This window comes from Trifolium pratense, linkage group LG3 (genome assembly GCF_020283565.1).
Source record: "Trifolium pratense cultivar HEN17-A07 linkage group LG3, ARS_RC_1.1, whole genome shotgun sequence".
Lineage (NCBI taxonomy): Eukaryota > Viridiplantae > Streptophyta > Magnoliopsida > Fabales > Fabaceae > Trifolium > Trifolium pratense.
In genome coordinates, this window is record NC_060061.1 from 327873 (window position 1) to 336280 (window position 8408).

The 8408-nt window shown below is 30.3% G+C and overlaps 1 pseudogene; it reads right to left on the minus strand.

Moving 5' to 3' along the window:
- Positions 1-3246: 3246 nt before the first annotated feature.
- LOC123913330 lies at positions 3247-4275 on the minus strand (annotated as a pseudogene).
- Between the last annotated feature and the right edge of the window lie 4133 nt (positions 4276-8408).

The following is an 8408-nucleotide window of genomic DNA, read 5'->3' on the forward strand; positions in this document are numbered from 1 at the left end:
ACCTATCAAAGGAGTGTCAAACTAAAGGAAAAATTAAATTTTTTCCGACACAGATATGAGTTATCCGACACGTGTCGGACACCGACACGTGTCGGACACCGCGGCACGCCTAATCATAGAGGTGTCGGTGCTTCCTAACTTGTATGTGTTATTAATTAGTGGGTTAAAACTTAAAAGTGCAGTAAATTATGTCAAAAATAAAAAATAAAAATTGCAGCATATTTATGGCGGTTTAGGCCACCACAAAATGTCACATTTCTTGCAGAAACATTTACTAGCGGCTTTAGCCGCCACAACATAAAAGTTATTATTTTTTTTTTAAGGGTAAATGATCATTTACCCCCCTCTGCAAAGTAAGCAAATTTCGTTTACGTCCTTATGTAGATTTTTTTTCTGTTTACCCCCTGTAAAAAATAGATTCCCTCGTTTTGCCCCCTGGGTGTACAGCAGGACACTGACTATGCAAATTTGCTGATGTGACTTGTACACGTGAAAAAGATTATTTATATTTATTTATTTTTTTAATTCCACGTCAGATAATATTTTTTTCAACAAAAATTTTAATTTTTTTTCCTACAAAATTAAAAAAACGATTTTTTTTCCAAAATAAAAAATCCTACAAAAGAAATTTAAATTATTTTTCGTACAAAATAAAAAAAACAAATTTTCTTTTTTTTTTCAAAAATAAAAAAATCCTACGAATCAAATTTTTTTCCTACAAAATTTTAATAAAATTTCCTACAAATACATTTTTTTCCGTACAAAATTATTATATTTTTCCTAAAATTAAAAAACAAATTTTCTTATTTTGCTCCCAAATAAAGTTTATTTCCAAAATAAAGCTTTTAAAGATTTATTTTCAAATCTTTTTGAATTAAAAAAAAAAAATAGAATCTTCGCCGGAATCGTTTGCTTACACCGTCGTGATTGTATTCGTCGTCGTCTTCTCCTTCGTTGTTGTCTTATGCTTCTTTCTATTTTTCTAGTTCTAGGGCAAATGGTTTTGGTCGAAGAGAAAAACATGAATCAAACTTATTTTTCTATTTTTTTTTTAATTCAAAGAGATTAACAAAAAAAAAATAAAGATTATGTTTTTTTTTTAATTCAAAAAAATTTGAAAATAAATCTTTCAAATTTTTATTTTGGAAATAAACTTTATTTCGGAGTAAATTTTTATTTTCGGAGCAAAATAAGAAAATTATTTTATTTTTTCTTTGGAAATTTTTCAAATTTTTTTTAAAAAAATTTAGGAATAAAATTTTGGGGAAAAAAAATAAGAAAGTTGAATTATCAACTTGATCGTTTCAAATTATGCACACAAGATATTTAGTAGAATTGTTCATAATAATATACTTAAATAAATTTAGAATATTAGTATATATTTATGTTCAAAATAATATACTCCGTATTATTAGAATTTATAATTTTTTTTGAATATTTTTAAGATTCATTAGCTTTTTATTGATTTATTTTTTGGATATGATTTATAAATTTGTTTTTGTTTTAACTCTATTTATAGAGCAATGAGTAAACTTTTAGAAGTAAACTTTTCCGCATAAAATATTTTCTATATAATTCTGCAATTACATACCACAAAACAACTCATAATCATTTGCAATGGATGAAGAAGTTACAGGTATTTCTAATAACATACTATAATGTTTGTTCTTGATTATTTTTTTGTGTCTGTTCTTATGAAAAGTTGCATTGATTAATAATAATTATAATAATAATAATAATAATAATATTTTTCATTAATGCAATTGTTTTTTTTTTGTCTAGTATCAAGCGATAGTCGTAAGGGCTTGCTAATAATCATTGGTGGTTTGCTCTTGGCTTCTGCCGTCATCGTCGCGATCTTGGCATGTGTTATCGTCCGTGAAAATCCTAGCCTCCCAACATTTGGAGTTAAATCAGCTACCTTGAATCCTACAATAATATCTTCTAGACTCATTTTTGAATTGGACATGGTATTCAATGTTTCGAATAACAACAACTGGCATAAGGCTTTTTACAACACTGTTTCTATTAACCTGATTAATAGCAACATGAGTAACCGAACCACTCTTGCCTCTACCTCATTGGAACCTTTTCAAACAAAAGATAGTGACACTGCATACAAAGAAGCTCAACTCAACAACATTGATGTTCCTATTTCTAATGGAACAACGGTTGACTTTGAGATTGGGTTGTCCAGTATTGTCAAGTTGAAGAGTTTATTAAAAAGTAAGCATAAATCTTTGAATGTTGTTTGTAGGCCTCTTAGCATGTCTTATAATCCAGCATCAGAAAATTGGGTTTTAGTGCATGGTTTAACATGTGAGTGATTGATGAGTTAATAGGAGGGAGTATTTGGCTACTATGACTTATTAATTAGTATTATTTTTTTATTGTTTTCAATTTTAGAATATTCCATTAGTTATTATTGAAATTAGTTATCATTACTATTTGGTGTAACTAATTGAATTTAATTTTGATTTGATTTATTGAAATTAGTTATAATTTTTTCTGCTTTTTTTTGTTGAATAGTTGATTTATATTTTTTATATTTGAACATTTCTCAATATTAATTATATTTCTTTCGTCTTACTTTTTTAACTAATTATATTTCTTTCTTACTATCCAAAATTCGTGAGTGTTAAAATATTGTGTGTGTGTGTGTGTTTTTTTTTTTTACTGAAGTGCACATTTGACTTTTTGAGAAAATAAGATATGAAGATCATTATGATTTAATTCAATTGTTTAATTTCAATACAAGCGTTAAAAATAAAACTCGACCACTTTTGTTGTACCCTGTTTAATTTGGAACTAGTTATGAGACCGACAAATTAGATAGGAAGGGACAGAACAAAAACAAGATTTTTTGTCTCTCACTGAAGCACATGACAACTTTTTGTCCACAGTACAACTATAAAAAATACGAAATACTAATTTTATTTTCGAATATAAAAATATTATCGCCTTGTATCTTTGCCCTGTATTATCTTGTTCTGTACTGTTCTGTCAAATCCTTACTGTTTTACGAATCAAACGCACCACATTGATTTTTAAAAATAATCATTATCATTAGGATTTGAGGAACTTCATATTAAAACACGATTATTCAATTTAAAACACTATGCAACACATATACTTCATCGAAATTTGACACTTTGAAAAACAAAAACAAAAAACTCTACAACCTAGAGAAACTTTATTCGAGACACGACATCAAGAAGAAAAAAAATGCAACAACCGTGAATTGAACTAACTACTTGTTGATTCTTGATTATCATTTTTGCGGCTAATTTTCTGAAGCACTTCTACCACATGACTCATGGTAGGTCTCTTGTCTTTCTCTTCTTCAACACATTGTAAAGCCACTTCAGCCAAAGTTTCAACTTCATTTTCATCACAACCTTCTTCAATGTTGGGATCCATAATTTCTTTAACCCATGAAATACTTTCATTTCTTTTCTCTCTCAACCACATAACCAAACCTAGCTTCTCTTGTCCATTTCCCACATCAACATCTTTTGTTGCACTCTTTCCAGTTATCATTTCCAACACAACTATTCAGTAGCTATAAACATCAACTTTAGATGTTATAGAATGATTCAAAATCCACTCAGGTGCCATGTAACCTCTTGTTCCTCGTATCTTTGAAAAACTAGAGAATTTAGGTTGATAGTTAGAATCCAAAAGTATGTTATGCGGTTTTACATCGCAATGCAAAATCCACTCCAAACACTCCTCGTGAATATAGGCCAAACCTTTCGCGGTACCTAAAGCTATTTCAAACCTTTTTCCCCAATCCAATCTACTAGACTTTATATGTTCCGCTAAAGAACCCTTTTCCAAGTACTCATACACAAGCATTTGATGTTTTCGCTCTACACAATAACCATACAACTCAATCAAGTTCTTGTGGTTAAGTCTTCCAATGCTACTAACTTCGGCGAGAAACTCCTCTTCACCTTGATTAGCTTCCTTGACTCTCTTCACCGCTATAATTCGTTGATCCAACAATATACCCTCGTATACAATGCATGAGTTGTTGGAGAAAAGCAAGCTTTACAAAATGTCAATGGAACTTTATGCAAAAAGTGCTCCAGAAAGGACATGTAATTTGGACAATTCTTCAAACACTTGGATAATGCACCAAAAGTCTGTGTAAAACATCAGTTTTTCTGAGATTAGAAGCAACATAGGCCTGTAAAGCAAGATTACAATGTTGGATTTGAGTTTGATCAAGAAACTTGTCATGAATATGGACCTATAAATCAGCTTCACCATGGTCACTTCTCCCCTTCGAAACTTGGTTCTCAAGAAAGATAAATTCATGCTCTTGGTGTCATTGGAAAGATGGAATCCTCCTCTACAACTTAGATGTTGATGACTTGTCCTGAATACATTGGTATCATATAGAAAACTGGCCACCAAAATTCAAACTTAAAGCTGTCTGACACTTAGAAAAAATTCTAAGTGTTTTTGACAGTTTTTACAATTTGACATCTCATGTTTCCTAGTTGTTATAAGCCATTCATGAACTCTTCTGAATCCAAACTCTTCACCATGATATAGTATCATATGAAATATTAAAATGAAGCTCTTTTTTGCTCAAAATGGATGCTTGGATTGGAAGTTATAAGCTTGCAAAGTCATGCACTTGATAAGGTCAAAAACAACTTAGAAAAAATTTCTAAGTGTTATTTTCAACAATTTGGAGAATCAACTTTGGTCATCCACTTTAAGCATTGTAAAGATCCTTTTGACTTCAAATCTTTTTACCACATTTCAATATGCCATGATAGCTTTCTAAAGAGTCGTTGTTTGCAAATTTATGATACTTGAGGAAGAAGATATGATCTTGAAACGTTGGCTCCATGAACATGAAATTTTCTATACTTAGAAAAATTTCAAAACCCTAGTCTTTGATTTTTGGAACCTTTTCTTGACTTTCTTGATTCAAAACCATATCTTACCAAAGAGGTAAGCACAACAAGATATCTTGTATTTTATTATTTTTTTTATTAATGATGCATGAGAATATGAGGTGGGATCTTAGGTCAAAAATTAGGGTATGACAGTTTGCAGAGAGAGGAAGAATACCGAAAACAGTTGTTGGGGGTGGTGGTGGTTTGTTGAGAAAAGAAATGAAGAGATGAGAAGGGCTTTGTGTTGGTGGTGGTTTGTTTGTTTGTTTGTTGATTGTTAAGGGAGAGAGAACGAAAATGAAGTGATGAGAGGAGGTGGGATTTTTTTTTTTTACGCAAGTAGGTGAGATATGAGGGAGAGTAAAAGACTTGTATGCTATGAAGCACGGACTCCGACACCGACACCGCGACACGACACGGACACGAACACGGACACTGCGACACCGTTAATGTAAAAAATATAGGACACCGACAACACTACATATTTATAAAACATATAAATTGAGAATCAAAATATATACATGTAAATTTAATTTGAGCAAGTTACTTTTTAAAAAAAGTTTTAAAACAAGATACAATTGTATTTTACCTTTAAAATGTAAAAAACTAAAAATATCGTAATTAAAATGTAATGTCTGTTGGAACAAAATTGATTTAAAAATGTTTGCCCCTAAATCTATTAAGGTTTTGATGATAACAAAGTATTAATATACAATTGGAAGGACTAAAAATTTATTTTAAGTGTGCAGAACTTAGTTTCAGATAAGCTCTGAATAAAGCTCAGAAGACGAGTATTCAGAAGTTCACAAGGTTTCAGAAGATAATGGTCCTCAGTAGTTACAAGCATCAGAAGATGAAGTCTTCAGAACCTCTTAAAGTCTGAGCTTCGTCAAACTCTGATGATCTTCTTGAAGTCTGTGAAGATTCTCATTTGAAGGTCAACTCTCCTACCAATGAAGAAAAGGACCCTTCAACCCTGATCAGAACATCTAATCTCTTTTTGTCTGTCCACTCTTGAGAACGTGGGATATCAGACTTATTAGCTGAATAAGGAAAGTCTTCTCTGCACATGGTCAAAGTGTCTGAAACTCTTTCTCTATTTTGGAAACGACCAAACTGCATCAGACAAGTTGCTTGAAGACAAAGGATATCTTCATCAACGGTCATCTTTGCAACGACTCTTTCTCAGTTCTATATATACTAGAAGAATCAAGTTGCAAATTAATCATCAATCTTACACGCGCTCGAACAAACTCTGAATTTACGAATACAAGCTCTGAACCTCTGAACTAGTGTTTTTAACTCTTGGTCCAAATACTTTGTATTCATTGTATTTGCTCATTAAGGTTCTCTTAAGAGCAGTTGTATTCTTTCAACTACTTTATTATCTCTATTATTTTGAGAAGTCTTAAGCTTGTGTGCTTAAGTGAGAAGTCTTAAGCTTGTGTGCTTGAGCATTGTTGTGAAGTCTCTTGCTTGTGTGCTTGAGCAGTTGTAATCTTGTGTGATTATAGTGAAATCCCTTGGAAGTGCAAGGGGACTGGACTACTCTCGTTTTGTGAGAGGAACCAGTATAAATTGCTTGTGTACTTTCTCTCTCTCTTATCTTCTTATTATTTGTGTTACCTATCCGCTGCTAACGTAGCTAAGTTAAGAACTTTGAAAAAGTTTTAACTTGGCTAAAACACAATTCAACCCCCCCCCCCCCCCCCTTCTTGTGTTTTCACACCTTCAATGTCTTCAATCCCTCATTGATCAATATTGTTATTTCTATACATATTTTTGGGACACTTGTCCGACACGTGTCATACAAGTGTCTTACATGTGTTGGACACCTATCAAAGGAGTGTCAAACTAAAGGAAAAATTAAATTTTTTCCGACACAGATATGAGCTATCCGACACGTGTCGGACACCGACACGTGTCGAACACCGCGGCACGCCTAATCATAGAGGTGTCGGTGCTTCCTAACTTGTATGTGTTATTAATTAGTGGGTTAAAACTTAAAAGTGCAGTAAATTATATCAAAAATAAAAAATAAAAATTGCAGCATATTTATGGCGGTTTAGGCCACCACAAAATGTCACATTTCTTGCAGAAACATTTACTAGCGGCTTTAGCCGCCACAACATAAAAGTTATTATTTTTTTTTTTAAGGGTAAATGATCATTTACCCCCCTCTGCAAAATAAGCAAATTTTCGTTTACGTCCTTATGTAGATTTTTTTTCTGTTTACCCCCTGTAAAAAATAGATTCCCTCGTTTTGCCCCCTGGGTGTACAGCAGGACACTGACTATGCAAATTTGCTGATGTGGCTTGTACACGTGGAAAAGATTATTTATATTTATTTTTTTAATTCCACGTCAGATAATATTTTTTTCAACAAAAAATTTAATTTTTTTTCCTACAAAATTAAAAAAACGATTTTTTTTCCAAAATAAAAAATCCTACAAAAGAAATTTAAATTATTTTTCGTACAAAATAAAAAAAAACAAATTTTCTTTTTTTTTTTTCAAAAATAAAAAAATCCTACGAATCAAATTTTTTTCCTACAAAATTTTAATAAAATTTCCTACAAATACATTTTTTCCGTACAAAATTATTATATTTTTCCTAAAATTAAAAAACAAATTTTCTTATTTTGCTCCCAAATAAAGTTTATTTCCAAAATAAAGCTTTTAAAGATTTATTTTCAAATCTTTTTGAATTAAAAAAAAAAAATAGAATCTTCGCCGGAATCGTTTGCTTACACCGTCGTGATTGTATTCGTCGTCGTCTTCTACTTCGTTGTTGTCTTATGCTTCTTTCTATTTTTCTAGTTCTAGGGCAAATGATTTTGGTAGAAGAGAAAAACATGAATCAAACTTATTTTTCTATTTTTTTTAATTCAAAGAGATTAACAAAAAAAAAAAAAAAATTTGTTTTTAAAAAATAAAGATTATGTTTTTTTTTTAATTCAAAAAAATTTGAAAATAAATCTTTCAAATTTTTATTTTGGAAATAAACTTTATTTCGGAGTAAATTTTTATTTTTGGAGCAAAATAAGAAAATTATTTTATTTTTTCTTTGGAAATTTTTCAAATTCGCTTAGGGATTTTTTTTAAAAAAATTTAGGAAAAAAATTTTGGGGAAAAAAAATAAGAAAGTTGAATTATCAACTTGATCGTTTCAAATTATGCACACAAGATATTTAGTAGAATTGTTCATAATAATATACTTAAATAAATTTAGAATATTAGTATATATTTATGTTCAAAATAATATACTCCGTATTATTAGAATTTATAATTTTTTTTGAATATTTTTAAGATTCATTAGCTTTTTATTGATTTATTTTTTGGATATGATTTATAAATTTGTTTTTGTTTTAACTCTATTTATAGAGCAATGAGTAAACTTTTAGAAGTAAACTTTTCCGCATAAAATATTTTCTATATAATTCTGCAATTACATACCACAAAACAACTCATAATCATTTGCAATGGATGAAGA